Source organism: Eublepharis macularius, chromosome 1, assembly GCF_028583425.1.
Source record: "Eublepharis macularius isolate TG4126 chromosome 1, MPM_Emac_v1.0, whole genome shotgun sequence".
Classification (NCBI taxonomy): Eukaryota; Metazoa; Chordata; class Lepidosauria; order Squamata; family Eublepharidae; genus Eublepharis; species Eublepharis macularius.
The window spans coordinates 4870442-4896704 of NC_072790.1; positions in this window are offsets into that span (position 1 = coordinate 4870442).

Here is a 26263-nt window from a genome sequence, read left to right on the forward strand (position 1 = left end):
GGCCGGTAGCAAGGGTTGGAATGCATGGCTACAACTGTGGATCGATCCCTCCCCCTCTCTCTCGCGTGCCAGACGAAGCATTGCCGACTGGACTGCTCCTGCAGCCGGAGGCTTAGCAATCATGGATTCGGTCAATATTGAGACTCTCGCTAATAAGTTTGCCCATGTCACGACTAGCATCTCCGACTTAGGTAAACCGGTGGTGCAGTCCCTAAATTCCATTTCGAATGGGCAACACGAGATCAGCTCCATTTTAGTTAACTGGGAGAGTCAAATTGAAAGAGATTTTTCTCTGCTGCTCAAAGGAACACAGTCTTTTGAACGCAACGTGTCAATAGCCATGGCATGTATGCAAGCCCAACAATTAAATCAGGCTGTGGCCATGGGGCTAATTCGGCAAGCCACGGACGGGCACTTGCCCCTGGAAATTAAAAGATTGATTACGCCCAAATTGTCACCCATAGAACTGGAGCTTGAATCCTGGTGGTCTCTCGTAAATTCCTCATTCTCACCGACCACCCAGGAGCTTAAATTATATTTGTTAACGGCCAGTGCGCACGAGTCATTCCACGTGTATCCCGTCGTGCCTCTGGGACTCCAAGTCAGCGACACCGAAGTCCTCTACGCCCGCCACCCCGACCATTGGGCCTGCTTCACCCCGACCGGATGGCAGCTCGTCAGCCTCCAAGGGTGCCAGCATCGCGACCAGACCGGCTTCATTTGCCAGGACCAAGCCTTTGCACCGCATCACCCCTGTGTAGCCCCGCAAGTCGACGCCCTCAACGAATGCCCTTTTGAGGTCGTCCGGGAGAACAGCTCCGCTGTGGTCTACCTTGGGAAAGGATGTGCCTGCGTGCGAACGGCCTGCGACTTTGTGATCCTGAACTCGTTCCAGCTCAAGCCCGTGATCCCGGGAGTCAACCGCTGCTTCTGCAACCTGTCTTCGGTGGCAGCCTGCGACTTCACCTACACAGTACTGGTCTGGACCCAAGAAGAGATCCTGGTGGCACCCTCCATCTATCGGCATGTGAAGCCAGTCTCCCTTGGCATCGGTCTGGAACTAATACACGAGCTCCTGGCCCACCCGCAGCTCCACCGCACCCTCCAGAGCATCCAGAGGGACGGGGACACCACTGCTTTGGTTGTGTCCCACAACGGAAAGGAGATCCTGGACCTGGTCCAACGAATCAAGACCACCGGTGAGCACTCGTGGTGGGAAACCCTCTTTGGCTGGAGCCCCACTGCCACTGGAATTTACAATTTGGCTTTGCACCCGATCATCGTTATTTTGGCCTTCCAAGTTTTGTTGTGTGCCTCACTGCTTTATTTGGGCTGTTGGAGCCGCCGACAGCTCCAGCAACTCCAACTGTCCTACCGTTTGGATCACTACAACCCCGACCTCCTCTTGCCTTAATGGTTGTTCTTGGCGCCCCATTTCTATTCCTTGCTTATTCTGTTGTTTATGGTGTTATGAACTATGCTTGTGTTGTTATGATTATGTGTACGGATCCTGAACCAGCCCCATGGATGCTTTGCTGCCGGACACTGCTCCGAGGCCCTCTTGTGGACTAGGGGGGGACATGTCTCTCTGCCTCCCAGCCCACGGCCCGTCTCCAAACGACCGCCAGCAGCGCCACCTCCATGAGGACTAGAACTGTGTGCCTGAAGCCCTTCTCGCCGCTCACCGACCCTGCTCTGCGGATTGACGCAGACAGCAAGGGGGGGTGGAAGTGTGTTTTGGAACACATGGACTAAGTTTGCTTGTTTCTGTAAATATGCAACCCAGTCCAGCAGCTGTACTGCAGACTGAGCCATCTGTGATCTTTGTTGCCCTATTTTTTTATGAATTTCTTGCCATTGCTTTTTATGAATTTTACTCCCATGAATTTAGCCCCGAACTAGTCCCTCCCTCTATCTACTGCAAGTGCGCCCATGATCCTCCCGTGAACTGGGATCCTTTTTATCACCCCCTATTAACTTTATCCCTATGAATTTGATTTTAACCTTATGAATTGCCTTTTTAACCTGACTCCCTCCGCCGAGGTAATTCTAGCCTATTTATCATTTTATGAATTGGGTTTTATCCGGGACCACTCCTGAACGGTCTCTTTTAAAGGTTATCTAATTACTGATTTTAAACTCTATGAATTTGGTTTTAATCTGGCCGCATGAGTTAGCCTTTTAATTGCGAAGTTTATTTTTCTGCCCCCTATGAGCCCTTCCGCCGCTTCCCCTCATGAATTGTTTCCCTGCACTTGCTTTTACTATTGCTGCTTTTATCTATGAGTTGGATTTAACTTCCTGATTTATTGCTTTTAATCATATATATGTATTTATGATTTTAACCATTTATGAATTACTCTACCCTCTATGAATTGGTCTATGCCTGACTTGCACTTTCCTATATGAATTATTCCCTCACCTATGAATTCTGCTTTTAACTTCCCATGAAGTAGCCTGCTTTTATTCTTACATTCATGAATTGTATCCATGAATTGCCTTTGCTTTTAATTCTATGCCTATGAATTAATCCATGTATATGAATTGCTCCTGGTTTTTAGTACTTTTAACCCATCATGAATTACGTATGAAGTATTCCCATGTATGAATTGATCAATGTACACAGAAATGAATTATTGCTATTTATATGCATGAATTGCTCATTGCTGCCTATATCACTATGAATTACTATTGCTCTGAATTATTACTATTTATTCTGACGATTGCACTTAGCACACCCCCTGGTGTGAACCCAGAGACCTGCAGCCCATTGGCTGATCTAAATTGCACTTATTCGGTTAGGTGGTTCTCCAAACTAAATTTTTGAGTGACGCCTCCTCTCCCTTCCCTTCCCACTCCTTTCCCGCTCGAAGCTCGACCACCGGACATCGCCGACCACCTCGCCTTTGAAGTCAAGTTCGGAGACCCGCGCGCCTGACGTCACGGGGTCTCCGAGGGGCCTGGCTCTCCCATTCACGCTTAACAAACTGGATTGGGGTGTCTGGCCTTGCTGGTTATGGCCCCCTTTCTCCCATGCTTCCCACCAGGCTCTCCAACAAGTGTGCCAGCCTTGGGCCTACACAGGCCAGAATCCTGCTGCTCCGGCTTTTTTGCTCTGTGCTGCTTGCTGGCCTGGCGCTCCCAATCATGCTTTACAAATTGGATTGGTGTGTCTGGCCTTGCTGGTTATGGCCCCCTTTCTCCCATGCTTCCCACCAGGCTCTCCAACAAGTGTGCCAGCTTTGGGCCTAGACAGGCCAGAAGCCCGGTGCTGTGCCTTTGTTGCTCTGTGCTGCTTGCTAGCCTGGCTCTCCCAATCACGCTTTACAAACTGGATTGGTGTGTTTGGCCTTGCTGGTTATGGCCCCCTTTCTCCCATGCTTCCCACCAGGCTCTCCAACAAGTGTGCCAGCTTTGGGCCTACACAGGCCAGAAGCCCGGTGCTGTGCCTTTGTTGCTCTGTGCTGCTTGCTGGCATGGCTCTCCCAATCACACTTAACAAACTGGATTGGGGTGTCTGGCCTTGCTGGTTATGGCCCCCTTTCTCCCATGCTTCCCACCAGGCTCTCCAACAAGTGTGCCAGCTTTGGGCCTACACAGGCCAGAAGCCCGGTGCTGTGCCTTTGTTGCTCTGTGCTGCTTGCTGGCATGGCTCTCCCAATCACACTTAACAAACTGGATTGGTGTGTCTGGCCTTGCTGGTTTTGGCCCCCTTTCTCCCATGCTTCCCACTAGGCTCTCCAACAAGTGTGCCAGCTTTGGGCCTACACAGGCCAGAAGCCTGGTGCTGTGCCTTTGCTGCTCTCTGCTGCTTGCTGGCTTGGCTCTCCCAATCACGCTTAACAAACTGGTTTGGTGTGTCTGGCCTTGCTGGTTATGGCCCCCTTTCTCCCATGCTTCCCACCAGGCTCTCCAACAAGTGTGTAAGCTTTGGCCCTACACAGGCCAGAAGCCTCCTGCGCTGGCTTTGTTGCTGTGTGCTGCTTGCTGGCCTGGCACTCCCAATCACGCTTAACAAACTGGATTGGGGTGTCTGGCCTTGCTGGTTATGGCCCCCTTTCTCCCATGCTTCCCACCAGGCTCTCCAACAAGTGTGCCAGCTTTGGGCCTACACAGGCCAGAAGCCTGCTGCTCTGGCTTTGTTGCTCTGCGCTGCTTGCTGGCCTGGCACTCCCAATCACGCTTAACAAACTGGATTGGGGTGTCTGGCCTTGCTGGTTATGGCCCCCTTTCTCCCATGCTTCCCACCAGGCTCTCCAACAAGTGTGCGAGCTTTGAGCCTACACAGGCCAGAAGCCTGCTGCTCTGGCTTTGTTGCTCTGTGCTGCTTGCTGGCCTGGCTCTCCCAATCACGCTTTACAAACTGGATGGGGGTGTCTGGCCTTGCTGGTTATGGCCCCCTTTCTCCCATGCTTCCCACCAGGCTCTCCAACAAGTGTGCCAGCTTTGGGCCTACACAGGCCAGGAGCCTGGTGCTGTGCCTTTGTTGCTCTGTGCTACTTGCTGGCATGGCTCTCCCAATCACGCTTTACAAACTTGATTGGTGTGTCTGGCCTTGCTGGTTATGGCCCCCTTTCTCCCATGCTTCCCACCAGGCTCTCCAACAAGTGTGCCAGCTTTGGGCCTACACAGGCCAGATGCCTGTTGCTCTGGCTTTGTTGCTCCGTGCTGCTTGCTGGCATGGCTCTCCCAATCACGCTTTACAAACTTGATTGGTGTGTCTGGCCTTGCTGGTTATGGCCCCCTTTCTCCCATGCTTCCCACCAGGCTCTCCATCAAGTGTGCCAGCTTTGGGCCTACACAGGCCAGAAGCCTGGTGCTGTGCCTTTGTTGCTCCGTGCTGCTTGCTGGCCTGGCTCTCCCAATCACGCTTAACAAACTGGATTGGTGTGTCTGGCCTTGCTGGTTATGGCCCCCTTTCTCCCATGCTTCCCACTAGGCTCTCCAACAAGTGTGCCAGCTTTGGGCCTACACAGGCCAGAAGCCTGGTGCTGTGCCTTTGTTGTTCTGTGCTGCTTGCTGGCCTGGCTCTCCCAATCACGCTTAACAAACTGGATTGGGGTGTCTGGCCTTGCTGGTTATGGCCCCCTTTCTCCCATGCTTCCCACCAGGCTCTCCAACAAGTGTGCCAGCTTTGGGCCTACACAGGCCAGAAGCCTGCTGCTCTGGCTTTGTTACTCTGTGCTGCTTGCTGGCCTGGCTCTCCCAATCACGCTTAACAAACTTGATTGGGGTGTCTGGCCTTGCTGGTTATGGCCCCCTTTCTCCCATGCTTCCCACCAGGCTCTCCAACAAGTGTGCCAGCTTTGGGCCTACACAGGCCAGAAGCCTGGTGCTGTGCCTTTGTTGCTCTGTCCTGCTTGCTGGCCTGGCTCTCCCATTCACGCTTAACAAACGGGATTGGGGTGTCTGGCCTTGCTGGTTATGGCCACCTTTCTCCCATGCTTCCCACCAGGCTCTCCAACAAGTGTGCCAGCTTTGGGCCTACACAGGCCAGAAGCCTGCTGCTCTGGCTTTGTTGCTCTGTGCTGCTTGCTGGCCTGGCTCTCCCAATCACGCTTAACAAACTTGATTGGGGTGTCTGGCCTTGCTGGTTATGGCCCCCTTTCTCCCATGCTTCCCACCAGGCTCTCCAACAAGTGTGCCAGCTTTGGGCCTACACAGGCCAGAAGCCTGCTGCTCTGGCTTTGTTGCTCCGTCCTGCTTGCTAGCCTGGCTCTCCCAATCACGCTTAACAAACTGGATTGGTGTGTCTGGCCTTGCTCGTTATGGCCCCCTTTCTCCCATGCTTCCCACAGAGATCAACAAGTGTGCCAGCTTTGGGCCTACACAGGCAAGAAGCCTCGTGCTGTGCCTTTTTTGCTCTGTCCTGCTTGCTGGCCTGTCTCTCCTAATCACGCTTAACAAACTGGATTGGTGTGTCTGGCCTTGCTGGTTATGGCCCCCTTTCTCCCATGCTTCCCACTAGGCTCTCCAACAAGTGTGCCAGCTTTGGGCCTACACAGGCCAGAAGCCTGGTGCTGTGCCTTTGTTGCTCTGTGCTGCTTGCTGGCCTGGCTCTCCCATTCATGCTTAAAAAACTGGATTGGGGTGTCTGGCCTTGCTGGTTATGGCCCCCTTTCTCCCATGCTTCCCACCAGGCTCTCCAACAAGTGTGCCAGCTTTGGGCCTACACAGGCCAGAAGCCTGCTGCTCTGGCTTTGTTGCTCTGTGCTGCTTGCTGGCCTGGCTCTCCCATTTACGCTTAAAAAACTGGATTGGGGTGTCTGGCCTTGCTGGTTATGGCCCCCTTTCTCCCATGCTTCCCACCAGGCTCTCCAACAAGTGTGCCAGCCTTGGGCCTACACAGACCAGAAGCCTGGTGCTGTGCCTTTGTTGCTCTGTGCTGCTTGCTGGCCTGGCTCTCCCAATCACGCTTAACAACCTGGATTGGGGTGTCTGGCCTTGCTGGTTATGGCCCCCTTTCTCCCATGCTTCCCACCAGGCTCTCCAACAAGTGTGCCAGCCTTGGGCCTACACAGGCCAGAATCCTGCTGCTCCGGCTTTTTTGCTCTGTGCTGCTTGCTAGCCTGGCTCTCCCATTTACGCTTAAAAAACTGGATTGGGGTGTCTGGCCTTGCTGGTTATGGCCCCCTTTCTCCCATGCTTCCCACCAGGCTCTCCAACAAGTGTGCCAGCTTTGGGCCTACACAGGCCAGAAGCCTGCTGCTCTGGCTTTGTTGCTCTGTGCTGCTTGCTGGCCTGGCTCTCCCATTTACGCTTAAAAAACTGGATTGGGGTGTCTGGCCTTGCTGGTTATGGCCCCCTTTCTCCCATGCTTCCCACCAGGCTCTCCAACAAGTGTGCCAGCCTTGGGCCTACACAGACCAGAAGCCTGGTGCTGTGCCTTTGTTGCTCTGTGCTGCTTGCTGGCCTGGCTCTCCCAATCACGCTTAACAAACTGGATTGGGGTGTCTGGCCTTGCTGGTTATGGCCCCCTTTCTCCCATGCTTCCCACCAGGCTCTCCAACAAGTGTGCCAGCTTTGGGCCTACACAGACCAGAAGCCTGCTGCTCTGGCTTTGTTGCTCTGTACTGCTTGCTGGCCTGGCTCTCCCAATCACACTTAACAAACTGGATTGGGGTGTCTGGCCTTGCTGGTTATGGCCCCCTTTCTCCCATTCTTCCCACCAGGCTCTCCAACAAGTGTGCCAGCTTTGGGCCTACACAGGCCAGAAGCCTGTTGCTGTGCCTTTGTTGCTCTGTACTGCTTGCTGGCCTGGCTCTCCCATTTACGCTTAACAAACTGGATTGGGGTGTCTGGCCTTGCTGGTTATGGCCCCCTTTCTCCCATGCTTCCCACCAGGCTCTCCAACAAGTGTGCCAGCTTTGGGCCTACACAGGCCAGAAGCCTGCTGCTCCGGCTTTGTTGCTCTGTGCTGCTTGCTGGCCTGGCTCTCCCAATCACGCTTAACAAACTGGATTGGGGTGTCTGGCCTTGCTGGTTATGGCCCCCTTTCTCCCATGCTTCCCACCAGGCTCTCCAACAAGTGTGCCAGCTTTGGGCCTACACAGGCCAGGAGCCTGGTGCTGTGCCTTTGTTGCTCTGTGCTACTTGCTGGCCTGGCTCTCCCAATCACGCTTAACAAACTGGATTGGGGTGTCTGGCCTTGCTGGTTATGGCCCCCTTTCTCCCATGCTTCCCACCAGGCTCTCCAACAAGTGTGCCAGCCTTGGGCCTACACAGGCCAGAATCCTGCTGCTCCGGCTTTTTTGCTCTGTGCTGCTTGCTGGCCTGGCGCTCCCAATCATGCTTTACAAACTGGATTGGTGTGTCTGGCCTTGCTGGTTATGGCCCCCTTTCTCCCATGCTTCCCACCAGGCACTCCAACAAGTGTGCCAGCTTTGGGCCTACACAGGCCAGAAGCCTGGTGCTGTGCCTTTGTTGCTCTGTGCTGCTTGCTGGCCTGGCTCTCCCAATCACGCTTTACAAACTGGATTGGTGTGTTTGGCCTTGCTGGTTATGGCCCCCTTTCTCCCATGCTTCCCACCAGGCTCTCCAACAAGTGTGCCAGCTTTGGGCCTACACAGGCCAGAAGCCCGGTGCTGTGCCTTTGTTGCTCTGTGCTGCTTGCTGGCCTGGCTCTCCCAATCACGCTTAACAAACTGGATTGGGGTGTCTGGCCTTGCTGGTTATGGCCCCCTTTCTCCCATGCTTCCCACCAGGCTCTCCAACAAGTGTGCCAGCCTTGGGCCTAGACAGGCCAGAAGCCTGGTGCTGTGCCTTTGTTGCTCTGTCCTGCTTGCTGGCCTGGCTCTCCCAATCACGCTTTACAAACTGGATTGGTGTGTCTGGCCTTGCTGGTTTTGGCCCCCTTTCTCCCATGCTTCCCACTAGGCTCTCCAACAAGTGTGCCAGCTTTGGGCCTACACAGGCCAGAAGCCTGGTGCTGTGCCTTTGCTGCTCTCTGCTGCTTGCTGGCTTGGCTCTCCCAATCACGCTTAACAAACTGGATTGGTGTGTCTGGCCTTGCTGGTTATGGCCCCCTTCCTCCCATACTTCCCACCAGGCTCTCCAACAAGTGTGTAAGCTTTGGCCCTACACAGGCCAGAAGCCTCCTGCGCTGGCTTTGTTGCTGTGTGCTGCTTGCTGGCCTGGCACTCCCAATCACGCTTAACAAACTGGATTGGGGTGTCTGGCCTTGCTGGTTATGGCCCCCTTTCTCCCATGCTTCCCACCAGGCTCTCCAACAAGTGTGCCAGCTTTGGGCCTACACAGGCCAGAAGCCTGCTGCTCTGGCTTTGTTGCTCTGCGCTGCTTGCTGGCCTGGCACTCCCAATCACGCTTAACAAACTGGATTGGGGTGTCTGGCCTTGCTGGTTATGGCCCCCTTTCTCCCATGCTTCCCACAAGGCTCTCCAACAAGAGTGCCAGCTTTGGGCCTACACAGGCCAGAAGCCTGCTGCTCTGGGTTTCTTGCCCTGTGCTGCTTGCTGGCCTGGCTCTCCCAATCACGCTTAACAAACTGGATTGGGGTGTCTGGCCTTGCTGGTTATGGCCCCCTTTCTCCCATGCTTCCCACCAGGCTCTCCAACAAGTGTGCCAGCTTTGGGCCTACACAGGCCAGAAGCCTGGTGCTGTGCCTTTGTTGCTCCGTCCTGCTTGCTGGCCTGGCTCTCCCAATCACACTTTACAAACTGGATTGGGGTGTCTGGCCTTGCTGGTTATGGCCCCCTTTCTCCCATGCTTCCCACCAGGCTCTCCAACAAGTGTGCCAGCTTTGGGCCTACACAGGCCTGGAGCCTGGTGCTGTGCCTTTGTTGCTCTGTGCTACTTGCTGGCCTGGCTCTCCCAATCACGCTTAACAAACTGGATTGGGGTGTCTGGCCTTGCTGGTTATGGCCCCCTTTCTCCCATGCTTCCCACCAGGCTCTCCAACAAGTGTGCCAGCTTTGGGCCTACACAGGCCAGAAGCCTGGTGCTGTGCCTTTGTTGCTCTGTCCTGCTTGCTGGCCTGGCTCTCCCATTCACGCTTAACAAACGGGATTGGGGTGTCTGGCCTTGCTGGTTATGGCCACCTTTCTCCCATGCTTCCCACCAGGCTCTCCAACAAGTGTGCCAGCTTTGGGCCTACACAGGCCAGAAGCCTGCTGCTCTGGCTTTGTTGCTCTGTGCTGCTTGCTGGCCTGGCTCTCCCAATCACGCTTAACAAACTTGATTGGGGTGTCTGGCCTTGCTGGTTATGGCCCCCTTTCTCCCATGCTTCCCACCAGGCTCTCCAACAAGTGTGCCAGCTTTGGGCCTACACAGGCCAGAAGCCTGCTGCTCTGGCTTTGTTGCTCCGTCCTGCTTGCTAGCCTGGCTCTCCCAATCACGCTTAACAAACTGGATTGGTGTGTCTGGCCTTGCTCGTTATGGCCCCCTTTCTCCCATGCTTCCCACAGAGATCAACAACAAGTGTGCCAGCTTTGAGCCTACACAGGCAAGAAGCCTCGTGCTGTGCCTTTTTTGCTCTGTCCTGCTTGCTGGCCTGTCTCTCCTAATCACGCTTAACAAACTGGATTGGTGTGTCTGGCCTTGCTGGTTATGGCCCCCTTTCTCCCATGCTTCCCACTAGGCTCTCCAACAAGTGTGCCAGCTTTGGGCCTACACAGGCCAGAAGCCTGGTGCTGTGCCTTTGTTGCTCTGTGCTGCTTGCTGGCCTGGCTCTCCCATTCACGCTTAAAAAACTGGATTGGGGTGTCTGGCCTTGCTGGTTATGGCCCCCTTTCTCCCATGCTTCCCACCAGGCTCTCCAACAAGTGTGCCAGCTTTGGGCCTACACAGGCCAGAAGCCTGCTGCTCTGGCTTTGTTGCTCTGTGCTGCTTGCTGGCCTGGCTCTCCCAATCACGCTGAACAAACTGGATTGGGGTGTCTGGCCTTGCTGGTTATGGCCCCCTTTCTCCCATGCTTCCCACTAGGCTCTCCAACAAGTGTGCCAGCTTTGGGCCTACACAGGCCAGAAGCCTGGTGCTGTGCCTTTGTTGCTCTGTGCTGCTTGCTGGCCTGGCTCTCCCATTTACGCTTAAAAAACTGGATTGGGGTGTCTGGCCTTGCTGGTTATGGCCCCCTTTCTCCCATGCTTCCCACCAGGCTCTCCAACAAGTGTGCCAGCCTTGGGCCTACACAGACCAGAAGCCTGGTGCTGTGCCTTTGTTGCTCTGTGCTGCTTGCTGGCCTGGCTCTCCCAATCACGCTTAACAACCTGGATTGGGGTGTCAGGCCTTGCTGGTTATGGCCCCCTTTCTCCCATGCTTCCCACCAGGCTCTCCAACAAGTGTGCCAGCTTTGGGCCTACACAGACCAGAAGCCTGCTGCTCTGGCTTTGTTGCTCTGTACTGCTTGCTGGCCTGGCTCTCCCAATCACGCTTAACAACCTGGATTGGGGTGTCTGGCCTTGCTGGTTATGGCCCCCTTTCTCCCATTCTTCCCACCAGGCTCTCCAACAAGTGTGCCAGCTTTGGGCCTACACAGGCCAGAAGCCTGTTGCTGTGCCTTTGTTGCTCTGTACTGCTTGCTGGCCTGGCTCTCCCATTTACGCTTAACAAACTGGATTGGGGTGTCTGGCCTTGCTGGTTATGGCCCCCTTTCTCCCATGCTTCCCACCAGGCTCTCCAACAAGTGTGCCAGCTTTGGGCCTACACAGGCCAGAAGCCTGCTGCTCCGGCTTTGTTGCTCTGTGCTGCTTGCTGGCCTGGCTCTCCCAATCACGCTTAACAAACTGGATTGGGGTGTCTGGCCTTGCTGGTTATGGCCCCCTTTCTCCCATGCTTCCCACCAGGCTCTCCAACAAGTGTGCCAGCTTTGGGCCTACACAGGCCAGATGCCTGTTGCTCTGGCTTTGTTGCTCCGTGCTGCTTGCTGGCATGGCTCTCCCAATCACGCTTTACAAACTTGATTGGTGTGTCTGGCCTTGCTGGTTATGGCCCCCTTTCTCCCATGCTTCCCACCAGGCTCTCCATCAAGTGTGCCAGCTTTGGGCCTACACAGGCCAGAAGCCTGGTGCTGTGCCTTTGTTGCTCTGTGCTGCTTGCTGGCCTGGCTCTCCCAATCACGCTTTACAAACTGGATTGGGGTGTCTGGCCTTGCTGGTTATGGCCCCCTTTCTCCCATGCTTCCCACCAGGCTCTCCATCAAGTGTGCCAGCTTTGGGCCTACACAGGCCAGAAGCCTGCTGCTCCGGCTTTGTTGCTCTGTGCTGCTTGCTGGCCTGGCTCTCCCATTCACGCTTAACAAACGGGATTGGGGTGTCTGGCCTTGCTGGTTATGGCCCCCTTTCTCCCATGCTTCCCACCAGGCTCTCCAACAAGTGTGCCAGCTTTGGGCCTACACAGGCCAGAAGCCTGGTGCTGTGCCTTTGTTGCTCTGTGCTGCTTGCTGGCCTGGCTCTCCCAATCACGCTTTACAAACTGGATTGGGGTGTCTGGCCTTGCTGGTTATGGCCCCCTTTTTCCCATGCTTCCCACCAGGCTCTCCAACAAGTGTGCCAGCTTTGGGCCTACACAGGCCAGAAGCCTGGTGCTGTGCCTTTGTTGCTCTACGCTGCTTGCTGGCCTGGCACTCCCAATCACGCTTAACAAACTGGATTGGGGTGTCTGGCCTTGCTGGTTATGGCCCCCTTTCTCCCATGCTTCCCACCAGGCTCTCCAACAAGTGTGCCAGCTTTGGGCCTACACAGGCCAGAAGCCTGGTGCTGTGCCTTTGTTGCTCTGTGCTGCTTGCTGGCATGGCTCTCCCAATCACGCTTTACAAACTTGATTGGTGTGTCTGGCCTTGCTGGTTATGGCCCCCTTTCTCCCATGCTTCCCACCAGGCTCTCCATCAAGTGTGCCAGCTTTGGGCCTACACAGGCCAGAAGCCTGCTGCTCTGGCTTTGTTGCTCCGTGCTGCTTGCTGGCCTGGCACTCCCAATCACGCTTAACAAACTGGATTGGGGTGTCTGGCCTTGCTGGTTATGGCCCCCTTTCTCCCATGCTTCCCACCAGGCTCTCCATCAAGTGTGCCAGCTTTGGGCCTACACAGGCCAGAAGCCTGGTGCTGTGCCTTTGTTGCTCTGTGCTGCTTGCTGGCCTGGCTCTCCCAATCACGCTTAACAAACTGGATTGGGGTGTCTGGCCTTGCTGGTTATGGCCCCCTTTCTCCCATGCTTCCCACCAGGCTCTCCAACAAGTGTGCCAGCTTTGGGCCTACACAGGCCAGAAGCCTGGTGCTGTGCCTTTGTTGCTCTGCGCTGCTTGCTGGCCTGGCACTCCCAATCACGCTTAACAAACTGGATTGGGGTGTCAGGCCTTGCTGGTTATGGCCCCCTTTCTCCCATGCTTCCCACCAGGCTCTCCAACAAGTGTGCCAGCTTTGGGCCTACACAGGCCAGAAGCCTGGTGCTGTGCCTTTGTTGCTCTGTGCTGCTTGCTGGCATGGCTCTCCCAATCACGCTTTACAAACTTGATTGGTGTGTCTGGCCTTGCTGGTTATGGCCCCCTTTCTCCCATGCTTCCCACCAGGCTCTCCATCAAGTGTGCCAGCTTTGGGCCTACACAGGCCAGAAGCCTGCTGCTCTGGCTTTGTTGCTCCGTGCTGCTTGCTGGCCTGGCACTCCCAATCACGCTTAACAAACTGGATTGGGGTGTCTGGCCTTGCTGGTTATGGCCCCCTTTCTCCCATGCTTCCCACCAGGCTCTCCATCAAGTGTGCCAGCTTTGGGCCTACACAGGCCAGAAGCCTGGTGCTGTGCCTTTGTTGCTCTGTGCTGCTTGCTGGCCTGGCTCTCCCAATCACGCTTAACAAACTGGATTGGGGTGTCAGGCCTTGCTGGTTATGGCCCCCTTTCTCCCATGCTTCCCACCAGGCTCTCCAACAAGTGTGCCAGCTTTGGGCCTACACAGGCCAGAAGCCTGCTGCTCTGGCTTTGTTGCTCCGTGCTGCTTGCTGGCCTGGCACTCCCAATCACGCTTAACAAACTGGATTGGGGTGTCTGGCCTTGCTGGTTATGGCCCCCTTTCTCCCATGCTTCCCACCAGGCTCTCCAACAAGTGTGCCAGCTTTGGGCCTACACAGGCCAGAAGCCTGGTGCTGTGCCTTTGTTGCTCTGTGCTGCTTGCTGGCATGGCTCTCCCAATCACGCTTTACAAACTTGATTGGTGTGTCTGGCCTTGCTGGTTATGGCCCCCTTTCTCCCATGCTTCCCACCAGGCTCTCCATCAAGTGTGCCAGCTTTGGGCCTACACAGGCCAGAAGCCTTCTGCTCTGGCTTTGTTGCTCCGTGCTGCTTGCTGGCCTGGCACTCCCAATCACGCTTAACAAACTGGATTGGGGTGTCTGGCCTTGCTGGTTATGGCCCCCTTTCTCCCATGCTTCCCACCAGGCTCTCCATCAAGTGTGCCAGCTTTGGGCCTACACAGGCCAGAAGCCTGGTGCTGTGCCTTTGTTGCTCTGTGCTGCTTGCTGGCCTGGCTCTCCCAATCACGCTTAACAAACTGGATTGGGGTGTCTGGCCTTGCTGGTTATGGCCCCCATTCTCCCATGCTTCCAAGCAGGCTCTCCAACAAGTGAGCCAGCTTTGGGCCTACACAGGCTAGAAGCCTGCTGCTCTGGCTTTGTTGCTCTGTGCTGCTTGCTGGCCTGGCTCTCCCAATCACACTTTACAAACTGGATTGGGGTGTCTGGCCTTGCTGGTTATGGCCCCCTTTCTCCCATGCTTCCCACCAGGCTCTCCAACAAGTGTGCCAGCTTTGGGCCTACACAGGCCAGAAGCCTGCTGCTCTGGCTTTGTTGCTCCGTGCTGCTTGCTGGCCTGGCACTCCCAATCACGCTTAACAAACTGGATTGGGGTGTCTGGCCTTGCTGGTTATGGCCCCCTTTCTCCCATGCTTCCCACCAGGCTCTCCATCAAGTGTGCCAGCTCTGGGCCTACACAGGCCAGAAGCCTGGTGCTGTGCCTTTGTTGCTCTGTGCTGCTTGCTGGCCTGGCTCTCCCAATCACGCTTAACAAACTGGATTGGTGTGTCTGGCCTTGCTGGTTATGGCCCCCTTTCTCCCATGCTTCCCACCAGGCTCTCCATCAAGTGTGCCAGCTTTGGGCCTACACAGGCCAGAAGCCTGGTGCTGTGCCTTTGTTGCTCTGTGCTGCTTGCTGGCATGGCTCTCCCAATCACGCTTTACAAACTTGATTGGTGTGTCTGGCCTTGCTGGTTATGGCCCCCTTTCTCCAATGCTTCCCACCAGGCTCTCCAACAAGTGTGCCAGCTTTGGGCCTACACAGGCCAGAAGCCTGGTGCTGTGCCTTTGTTGCTCTGTGCTGCTTGCTGGCCTGGCTCTCCCAATCACGCTTAACAAACTGGATTGGTGTGTCTGGCCTTGCTGGTTATGGCCCCCTTTCTCCCATGCTTCCCACCAGGCTCTCCATCAAGTGTGCCAGCTTTGGGCCTACACAGGCCAGAAGCCTGGTGCTGTGCCTTGGTTGCTCTGTGCTGCTTGCTGGCCTGGCTCTCCCAATCACGCTTTACAAACTGGATTGGGGTGTCTGGCCTTGCTGGTTATGGCCCCCTTTCTCCCATGCTTCCCACCAGGCTCTCCAACAAGTGTGCCAGCTTTGGGCCTACACAGGCCAGAAGCCTGCTGCTCTGGCTTTGTTGCTCCGTGCTGCTTGCTGGCCTGGCACTCCCAATCACGCTTAACAAACTGGATTGGGGTGTCTGGCCTTGCTGGTTATGGCCCCCTTTCTCCCATGCTTCCCACCAGGCTCTCCATCAAGTGTGCCAGCTTTGGGCCTACACAGGCCAGAAGCCTGGTGCTGTGCCTTTGTTGCTCTGTGCTGCTTGCTGGCCTGGCTCTCCCAATCACGCTTAACAAACTGGATTGGTGTGTCTGGCCTTGCTGGTTATGGCCCCCTTTCTCCCATGCTTCCCACCAGGCTCTCCATCAAGTGTGCCAGCTTTGGGCCTACACAGGCCAGAAGCCTGGTGCTGTGCCTTTGTTGCTCTGTGCTGCTTGCTGGCATGGCTCTCCCAATCACGCTTTACAAACTTGATTGGTGTGTCTGGCCTTGCTGGTTATGGCCCCCTTTCTCCCATGCTTCCCACCAGGCTCTCCATCAAGTGTGCCAGCTTTGGGCCTACACAGGCCAGAAGCCTGGTGCTGTGCCTTTGTTGCTCTGTGCTGCTTGCTGGCCTGGCTCTCCCAATCACGCTTACCAAACTGGATTGGGGTGTCTGGCCTTGCTGGTTATGGCCCCCTTTCTCCCATGCTTCCCACCAGGATCTACAACAAGTGTGCCAGCTTTGGGCCTACACAGGCCAGAAGCCTGGTGCTGTGCCTTTGTTGCTCTGTGCTGCTTGCTGGCCTGGCTCTCCCAATCACGCTTACCAAACTGGATTGGTGTGTCTGGCCTTGCTGGTTATGGCCCCCTTTCTCCCATGCTTCCCACCAGGATCTACAACAAGTGTGCCAGCTTTGGGCCTACACAGGCCAGAAGCCTGGTGCTGTGCCTTTGTTGCTCTGTGCTGCTTGCTGGCCTGGCTCTCCCAATCACGCTTTACAAACTGGATTGGGGTGTCTGGCCTTGCTGGTTATGGCCCCCTTTCTCCCATGCTTCCCACCAGGCTCTCCATCAAGTGTGCCAGCTTTGGGCCTACACAGGCCAGAAGCCTGCTGCTCCGGCTTTGTTGCTCTGTGCTGCTTGCTGGCCTGGCTCTCCCATTCACGCTTAACAAACGGGATTGGGGTGTCTGGCCTTGCTGGTTATGGCCCCCTTTCTCCCATGCTTCCCACCAGGCTCTCCAACAAGTGTGCCAGCTTTGGGCCTACACAGGCCAGAAGCCTGGTGCTGTGCCTTTGTTGCTCTGTGCTGCTTGCTGGCCTGGCTCTCCCAATCACGCTTTACAAACTGGATTGGGGTGTCTGGCCTTGCTGGTTATGGCCCCCTTTTTCCCATGCTTCCCACCAGGCTCTCCAACAAGTGTGCCAGCTTTGGGCCTACACAGGCCAGAAGCCTGGTGCTGTGCCTTTGTTGCTCTACGCTGCTTGCTGGCCTGGCACTCCCAATCACGCTTAACAAACTGGATTGGGGTGTCTGGCCTTGCTGGTTATGGCCCCCTTTCTCCCATGCTTCCCACCAGGCTCTCCAACAAGTGTGCCAGCTTTGGGCCTACACAGGCCAGAAGCCTGGTGCTGTGCCTTTGGTGCTCTGTGCTGCTTGCTGGCATGGCTCTCCCAATCACGCTTTACAAACTTGATTGGTGTGTCTGGCCTTGCTGGTTATGGCCCCCTTTCTCCCATGCTTCCCACCAGGCTCTCCATCAAGTGTGCCAGCTTTGGGCCTACACAGGCCAGAAGCCTGCTGCTCTGGCTTTGTTGCTCCGTGCTGCTTGCTGGCCTGGCACTCCCAATCACGCTTAACAAACTGGATTGGGGTGTCTGGCCTTGCTGGTTATGGCCCCCTTTCTCCCATGCTTCCCACCAGGCTCTCCATCAAGTGTGCCAGCTTTGGGCCTACACAGGCCAGAAGCCTGGTGCTGTGCCTTTGTTGCTCTGTGCTGCTTGCTGGCCTGGCTCTCCCAATCACGCTTAACAAACTGGATTGGGGTGTCTGGCCTTGCTGGTTATGGCCCCCTTTCTCCCATGCTTCCCACCAGGCTCTCCAACAAGTGTGCCAGCTTTGGGCCTACACAGGCCAGAAGCCTGGTGCTGTGCCTTTGTTGCTCTGCGCTGCTTGCTGGCCTGGCACTCCCAATCACGCTTAACAAACTGGATTGGGGTGTCAGGCCTTGCTGGTTATGGCCCCCTTTCTCCCATGCTTCCCACCAGGCTCTCCAACAAGTGTGCCAGCTTTGGGCCTACACAGGCCAGAAGCCTGGTGCTGTGCCTTTGTTGCTCTGTGCTGCTTGCTGGCATGGCTCTCCCAATCACGCTTTACAAACTTGATTGGTGTGTCTGGCCTTGCTGGTTATGGCCCCCTTTCTCCCATGCTTCCCACCAGGCTCTCCATCAAGTGTGCCAGCTTTGGGCCTACACAGGCCAGAAGCCTGCTGCTCTGGCTTTGTTGCTCCGTGCTGCTTGCTGGCCTGGCACTCCCAATCACGCTTAACAAACTGGATTGGGGTGTCTGGCCTTGCTGGTTATGGCCCCCTTTCTCCCATGCTTCCCACCAGGCTCTCCATCAAGTGTGCCAGCTTTGGGCCTACACAGGCCAGAAGCCTGGTGCTGTGCCTTTGTTGCTCTGTGCTGCTTGCTGGCCTGGCTCTCCCAATCACGCTTAACAAACTGGATTGGGGTGTCAGGCCTTGCTGGTTATGGCCCCCTTTCTCCCATGCTTCCCACCAGGCTCTCCAACAAGTGTGCCAGCTTTGGGCCTACACAGGCCAGAAGCCTGCTGCTCTGGCTTTGTTGCTCCGTGCTGCTTGCTGGCCTGGCACTCCCAATCACGCTTAACAAACTGGATTGGGGTTTCTGGCCTTGCTGGTTATGGCCCCCTTTCTCCCATGCTTCCCACCAGGCTCTCCAACAAGTGTGCCAGCTTTGGGCCTACACAGGCCAGAAGCCTGGTGCTGTGCCTTTGTTGCTCTGTGCTGCTTGCTGGCATGGCTCTCCCAATCACGCTTTACAAACTTGATTGGTGTGTCTGGCCTTGCTGGTTATGGCCCCCTTTCTCCCATGCTTCCCACCAGGCTCTCCATCAAGTGTGCCAGCTTTGGGCCTACACAGGCCAGAAGCCTTCTGCTCTGGCTTTGTTGCTCCGTGCTGCTTGCTGGCCTGGCACTCCCAATCACGCTTAACAAACTGGATTGGGGTGTCTGGCCTTGCTGGTTATGGCCCCCTTTCTCCCATGCTTCCAACCAGGCTCTCCATCAAGTGTGCCAGCTTTGGGCCTACACAGGCCAGAAGCCTGGTGCTGTGCCTTTGTTGCTCTGTGCTGCTTGCTGGCCTGGCTCTCCCAATCACGCTTAACAAACTGGATTGGGGTGTCTGGCCTTGCTGGTTATGGCCCCCATTCTCCCATGCTTCCAAGCAGGCTCTCCAACAAGTGAGCCAGCTTTGGGCCTACACAGGCTAGAAGCCTGCTGCTCTGGCTTTGTTGCTCTGTGCTGCTTGCTGGCCTGGCTCTCCCAATCACACTTTACAAACTGGATTGGGGTGTCTGGCCTTGCTGGTTATGGCCCCCTTTCTCCCATGCTTCCCACCAGGCTCTCCAACAAGTGTGCCAGCTTTGGGCCTACACAGGCCAGAAGCCTGCTGCTCTGGCTTTGTTGCTCCGTGCTGCTTGCTGGCCTGGCACTCCCAATCACGCTTAACAAACTGGATTGGGGTGTCTGGCCTTGCTGGTTATGGCCCCCTTTCTCCCATGCTTCCCACCAGGCTCTCCATCAAGTGTGCCAGCTTTGGGCCTACACAGGCCAGAAGCCTGGTGCTGTGCCTTTGTTGCTCTGTGCTGCTTGCTGGCCTGGCTCTCCCAATCACGCTTAACAAACTGGATTGGTGTGTCTGGCCTTGCTGGTTATGGCCCCCTTTCTCCCATGCTTCCCACCAGGCTCTCCATCAAGTGTGCCAGCTTTGGGCCTACACAGGCCAGAAGCCTGGTGCTGTGCCTTTGTTGCTCTGTGCTGCTTGCTGGCATGGCTCTCCCAATCACGCTTTACAAACTTGATTGGTGTGTCTGGCCTTGCTGGTTATGGCCCCCTTTCTCCAATGCTTCCCACCAGGCTCTCCAACAAGTGTGCCAGCTTTGGGCCTACACAGGCCAGAAGCCTGGTGCTGTGCCTTTGTTGCTCTGTGCTGCTTGCTGGCCTGGCTCTCCCAATCACGCTTAACAAACTGGATTGGTGTGTCTGGCCTTGCTGGTTATGGCCCCCTTTCTCCCATGCTTCCCACCAGGCTCTCCATCAAGTGTGCCAGCTTTGGGCCTACACAGGCCAGAAGCCTGGTGCTGTGCCTTGGTTGCTCTGTGCTGCTTGCTGGCCTGGCTCTCCCAATCACGCTTTACAAACTGGATTGGGGTGTCTGGCCTTGCTGGTTATGGCCCCCTTTCTCCCATGCTTCCCACCAGGCTCTCCAACAAGTGTGCCAGCTTTGGGCCTACACAGGCCAGAAGCCTGCTGCTCTGGCTTTGTTGCTCCGTGCTGCTTGCTGGCCTGGCACTCCCAATCACGCTTAACAAACTGGATTGGGGTGTCTGGCCTTGCTGGTTATGGCCCCCTTTCTCCCATGCTTCCCACCAGGCTCTCCATCAAGTGTGCCAGCTTTGGGCCTACACAGGCCAGAAGCCTGGTGCTGTGCCTTTGTTGCTCTGTGCTGCTTGCTGGCCTGGCTCTCCCAATCACGCTTAACAAACTGGATTGGTGTGTCTGGCCTTGCTGGTTATGGCCCCCTTTCTCCCATGCTTCCCACCAGGCTCTCCATCAAGTGTGCCAGCTTTGGGCCTACACAGGCCAGAAGCCTGGTGCTGTGCCTTTGTTGCTCTGTGCTGCTTGCTGGCATGGCTCTCCCAATCACGCTTTACAAACTTGATTGGTGTGTCTGGCCTTGCTGGTTATGGCCCCCTTTCTCCCATGCTTCCCACCAGGCTCTCCATCAAGTGTGCCAGCTTTGGGCCTACACAGGCCAGAAGCCTGGTGCTGTGCCTTTGTTGCTCTGTGCTGCTTGCTGGCCTGGCTCTCCCAATCACGCTTACCAAACTGGATTGGGGTGTCTGGCCTTGCTGGTTATGGCCCCCTTTCTCCCATGCTTCCCACCAGGATCTACAACAAGTGTGCCAGCTTTGGGCCTACACAGGCCAGAAGCCTGGTGCTGTGCCTTTGTTGCTCTGTGCTGCTTGCTGGCCTGGCTCTCCCAATCACGCTTACCAAACTGGATTGGTGTGTCTGGCCTTGCTGGTTATGGCCCCCTTTCTCCCATGCTTCCCACCAGGATCTACAACAAGTGTGCCAGCTTTGGGCCTACACAGGCCAGAAGCCTGGTGCTGTGCCTTTGTTGCTCTGTGCTGCTTGCTGGCCTGGCTCTCCCAATCACGCTTACCAAACTGGATTGGTGTGTCTGGCCCTGCTGGTTATGGCCCCCTTTCTCCCATGCTTCCCACCAAGCTCTCCAACAAGTGTGCCAGCTTTGGGCCTACACAGGCCAGAAGCCTGGTGCTGTGCCTTTGTTGCTCTGTGCTGCTTGCTGGCCTGGCACTCCCAATCACGCTTTACAAACTGGATTGGTGTGTTTGGCCTTGCTGGTTATGGCCCCCTTTCTCCCATGCTTCCCACCAGGCCCTCCCACAAGTGTGCCAGCTTTGGGCCTACACAGGCCAGAAGCCTGGTGCTGTGCCTTTGTTGCTCTGTGCTGCTTGCTGGCCTGGCTCTCCCAATCACGCTTACCAAACTGGATTGGTGTGTTTGGCCTTGCTGGTTATGGCCCCCTTTCTCCCATGCTTCCCACCAAGCTCTCCAACAAGTGTGCCAGCTTTGGGCCTACACAGGCCAGAAGCCTGGTGCTGTGCCTTTGTTGCTCTGTGCTGCTTGCTGGCCTGGCTCTCCCAATCACGCTTTACAAACTGGATTGGTGTGTCTGGCCTTGCTGGTTATGGCCCCCTTTCTCCCATGCTTCCCAGCAGGCTCTCCAACAAGTGTGCCAGCTTTGGGCCTACACAGGCCAGAAGCCTGGTGCTGTGCCTTTGTTGCTCTGTGCTGCTTGCTGGCTGGCCTGGCACTCACAAGCATGCTTCACAAACAGGTTGCTGACCGTTCGTGGGCCTCTCCTGGATTGGACAGCACTGCACTTGGAGGAGATCGGCTTGGGGACCTCTGTATGTGAGCATCAACTTTGCTGCTGGACATCAGGAGAGGAGGACTAGTAATTTTTTTATTGTTATTATTATTTTTAATATATTGCTACTGCTGTGGCAATCTTCCAGCATATGCTTTAGTTTTGGTCTTTATGGCTTGGGTCAGGAGGAGGGACATTTTTTCATTGGGCATGAGGACATTGTTCTGGGGTTGGGGGGGGGGGGTAAAATATTGATTGTTGTACTTGCTTTCTTTGATATTTTCTTTCTTATGATTGAGTGTGGGGTGGGCTTGATCTACTTTTAACACCAGAAAAACAGTGTGCCATATTCGGGCCCACACACAGGCATGCTCTGCAGGGTGGATGTTTTGTGTTTTACCAACGGTTGGCCCAATCCTTTCTTGGGGGGGGGGTTATTGCATGACCGGACTTTAAACCATGGCACCGCTTTCTCACAATGGCTTCTGGACTATTTAGGCCCAAAGCAGGTTGGAGCCTTGACTTTTGGGGGTTGTGTGTGTGTTTGGCGCGTTGCTGACTCTGTTAACATGATTCCACCTTTCTTTATAGCATAGAGGAAGAGAGGAGGACCAGCTGCACGACCGCCTGAACATCGCTGGACTGCAGGACTGTGAGTCTGGGTTAACATTTGGGTGGGCTTAGGGGTGGGTTCCTGCTAGCTTGGGAGAGGGGAGGCTCATCTTCAGATCACCACATCCTCACCCCACACCGACACACCACAGAAACATTGTTCCCACTAAATAGTGTCTTAGGCAGGTAGGCCCGTTGGTAGGTGTAAAGTGGCTAATAGCCCTCAACGTAATCGATAGGGAAAACCAAGCGTAGTTTTTAAAAAAAAAATAAATAGGGAATCAGCAGGAAAAGCATTAGTGAGTGAGAGTTAGGATTGAATTCAATATATATACACATTTGGAATAGCTGTCAATAGGCTTCCCATTAGTGCCTCCATAACTAGGGTTCCACTGCCCATCTCTGGCACCCGTGGTGGTGCCAGGCCGGCCTGGGCATACTAGTGTGTGAGTGTCTCAGGCTGCCTGTCACCTACTGGGGTTTAGGGCCAGCTCAGTTCCAGAGGAATTCAGCTGTTTGGCAGGTTCACTTAGGGTCGCTTAAAAGGGCACTTGATTGTTCATCTCCAAGTCACAGAGCCACTAGAAGCACAGATTTAGAGCAGGCAAGTTAGGTCTTGAAAACAAAGTTGACCTTTGTTTTCCCAAGGTTTTTTGAGTAGTTAGGGTAGATTTCGGGAGGGGAAAGCATGTCAGAGAGGAAAGCAGAGAGGGGCCCCGGGGGAAAGGCTAAGGAGAAATCTAGAGGGGAGGAGGGGAGGGGAGGGGGAGGGGGACTGCTGCGGCAGCCCCCCCCCCACCTGAGCGGAGGAGGCCCTCCCCTGCGCTGCTGCCGTTCACCAGCCTGGCTTCTGGTGACAGGAAGAGGGTCCGCAAGGCTCTCTTTCCTGAGGCAGCTGCGGGAGGGCCACCCCCAACCCGGGTGCGTGAGGCAGGGGCTGGCACTGGGCGGGGGCCTGCTGCTGAGGCTCCTCCTCCTCCAGTGGTTGCGAGCCAGCTGCTGGAGGAGGGGCAGCATGTGGTGTCTCCTGGGATGGGCGTGGGGCATGTGACTTTTCCATCCCTCACGATCACCCCAGGAACCCGGAGGATGTTGGAGGAACTGCCCGTGAGACCCCCCCTGGGGCGGTCCACCCCAGTTTCCTCTGAGGCCAGCAGCAGGCCTCTCGCGGCTGTGCAGGAGGAGAGGATGCGGGAGGAAGAGGCAGAGACTGTGGTGGAAGAGCCCACATCTCTGCCCCTTCAGCCTTGTCCATCCCCACCTGCCCGGCCGAGAGTGGGACACGGTGTGTCCGGCCAGAGCACCTCACAGGAGGTGCCTCAGGGTGGGCCCGAAAGCGCTTCTCCTGGGAAGCGTGGGATGCCCTTTTCCTCCGAAATCTGGAAGCACTTCCAGAGAACGGAGGATCCCCGAGCAGCCCAGTGCCTGCACTGTAGGCAGCACGTCAGCCATGGGAGAGATGTGCGGCATCTCTCCACATCTGCGATGAGGTACCATATGAAGAGGCACCACCGGGCGGTGCTTCTTCGGGAGGAGAGTCCAAGTGGCGCCACACGGCCGCCAGCTAGCCAGAAGGAGGCAGGCTCCTCTGGTGCTCTCCCCCCCCCCAAGGGTACCTGCAGGGAAGGGACGCCAAGCCTCTCTCCCGGAGATGCTTGGTACGGCGGGCCCTAGTGTGCCCAGAGAGGGGATCCGGAACACGGTAGCAGTGGATGGGAGACCGTTTTCCATAGTAGAAGACTTCGGCTTCTCAGGGCTGCTCCACGATTTCTTTCCCTGGTACGCCGTCCCTGCTCGCACGACGTTGAGCAGATCGGTGGTGCCCTCGTTTTACAGGGCTGCCAGGGACCATGTGAAGGCACAGCTGTCCCGGGTTGCCGGGAGAACTGTGCACTCCACATCCGACATCTGGACCTGCCCAAGTGTGCAGCAAGCGTACCTCTTGCTTACTGCTCACTGGTGGGAACCTGAGGTGGTTGTGGGTGGGGGCCGGGGGGAGGTGCCTAGCACAGCTAGCCAGGGACGGATGGGAGACCGCCGGGCCGGCTACTGCAAGGCCCTGCTTCATGCCGAGGTGCTCGACGTGTCCCACACGGCCGAGGACGTCGCTGCCACCTTAAGGAGACAGTTGGAAGAGTGGGTAGGCCAGGGACCCGCCACCGTGGGATGCATGGTGACGGACGGTGGCAAGAACATGAGGGCGGCAGCGTGTCTAGTGAGCTGAGAGTGCGTCTACTGTGCGGCTCACAAGCTTCACCTAGTGGTGAGAGACGCGCTGGGGTTGGGCTCCTCGAAGGAACCCCTTGATACCCGGACTCGTGAACTCCCGTTACTGATCCAGAAATGTCGGAGGCTCACAGGTCACTTCTCGCGCAGCGTGAAGTCCACGCATGAACTGCGCCAGACACAGGTCAGGACAGGTGTGCCAGAGCACGCTCTGATCACTGATGTTAGCACTCGCTGGAACTCCACCTGCGCCATGCTTGAGCGCTTGGTGGAGCAGCAGGCCGCACTCCACGTGTGGCTCTCCGAGAGCCGCAGTGCGAGTCAGGTGGGTGAGTTCAGCCGGGAGGATTGGCTCACCGTCACCCAGACAGTGGAGGTCCTGAAGCCCTTCAAGGACTTCACTGTGGCGGTCTCGTCAGACATGGCGACCCTCGGTCTGGTCATTCCCCAGGTGCACACGCTCCAGAGGAATCTGGCCACCCTTGCAGACCGGGTCGCGCCCCGTGCTGACCTTGTTCCAGCGGTGCGCACCCTGGTGAGAAGGCTGCAGCTTGGCATAGCTGCCAGGCTAACTCCTCTCACTAAGGAAGAGTCATACATGTGGGCGACCGTGTGTGACCCGCGCATAAAGGGCACTTTCGCCGAGCGGGACGGGAACCTCACCCAAGCCAGAGACGGGCTCTGCTCTTGGGTGAGGCGCAGGCAGGCCAAGAGGGGACACCTGTTGACAGGGGGGACGCAAGAGGGGCCCTGCCGTGCGGGTCCCTCTGACGCCCCCTCTGCGCAGCCCCCCCCCCCCCGCGGCCACCACCGGAGTGCCGATGGAGATGGAGCTGCTCCGGTGGGCCCTCGTCCCCTCTGGGGTCGTGAGGACCGTGAGAGAGGATCCGGCGGAGGCGATGGTCAGGGACTACCTCGCGGACTACCTGCGAGTCGCTCTCCACCGATCCACTCAGCTACTGGGCCAGGAAGGAGTCGGTCTGGCCGGACCTCTCCCTCGAGGCGCAGCGGCTTCTCTCATGCCCTCCGACGAGCGTGGAGAGCGAGCGCGTCTTTTCACATGCGGGCGACATTGTCGGCCCACTTTGCACTCGCCTTCTCCCATGGAGAGTTGAGCAGTTGACCTTCCTGAAGGTCAACTCTCGCCTCTTCGATTTTTCAGGACTGGACTTCCAGAGTGACTGAGGTGAGCCCAACTTGTGGCCTGCATCCTCTGCGAGTCCAATCCTTTGGAATCGTGCTCTCCCCTGCATAAAACCCTGTAGACGCAGTTAAAACCGGCCAGTAGAGGGAGGGTGGTTAGGAACTAGTGGCAATGGGAATCCCCCCAGCAATTTGAAGCCCCCACCCCAAGGGAATTCAAAACTTCTCCCAGCACTGAGACAGACCCTGTGGGACCAAATTTTTTCTGAAAAATAATGCCCCAGAAACATGGATTGCCACTGGAGGGAGAAATAGGTTAGATAGGGATTGCTTAGGTGGGGATTAGGGAATGGGAAACTGTAGCCTTCTGTTTGGAATGTTTAAAATGTTTTTCAGTGTTGTGGTTTTTCAAAAAAAGAAAAAAAATCCAAAAAAAGTTGAAATGTTTGTTGAGAGTTCAAATGTTAGTTTTCTATATATATAAAAAAGAAACCCCCCCAAAAATTATAATGTTGCTGTTTGGTTTGCTTGGGGGGGGGAGCAGGGAGAGTTGGGGATGGGCGCCAGCCAATGATGATGTCTCGTAGATGTTTCCAGTAACATGCTGAGGCTGGTGTGTGTGTGGGGGGGGCTCTGCAACACCGCCCCACAAATACCAGTGTTCCATACCTTGGCAGTGCCAGCTCCAGCTTTGTGTTGCTGAACCAAAAGCATAGCCCAAGGAAATGACATTGGTTCTGCTGGAACTTGTTGCAGTGGTTTCCCCCCAATTAAGTTTGGTGATGGAGAGGTGGTTGACAGATGGGCTCACGCGCCTGGAAACAGAGAAATTGTGAAAGAGAAGAAGTCTTTTTGTGTTGTGTTTTGTTGTAATGGAGGAGGCCTTGAGGGGATGAGCAAATTAGTATTTTATTTCATGATAGTTGTGTTATTTTCTGACTCAGAGTCTAAGACAATGCTGTCCTGCCTGTGGTTGTGCCCTGCTGCCATGTTGCCTACATCTGTCCAAGACAGAAAGTGTTTTTG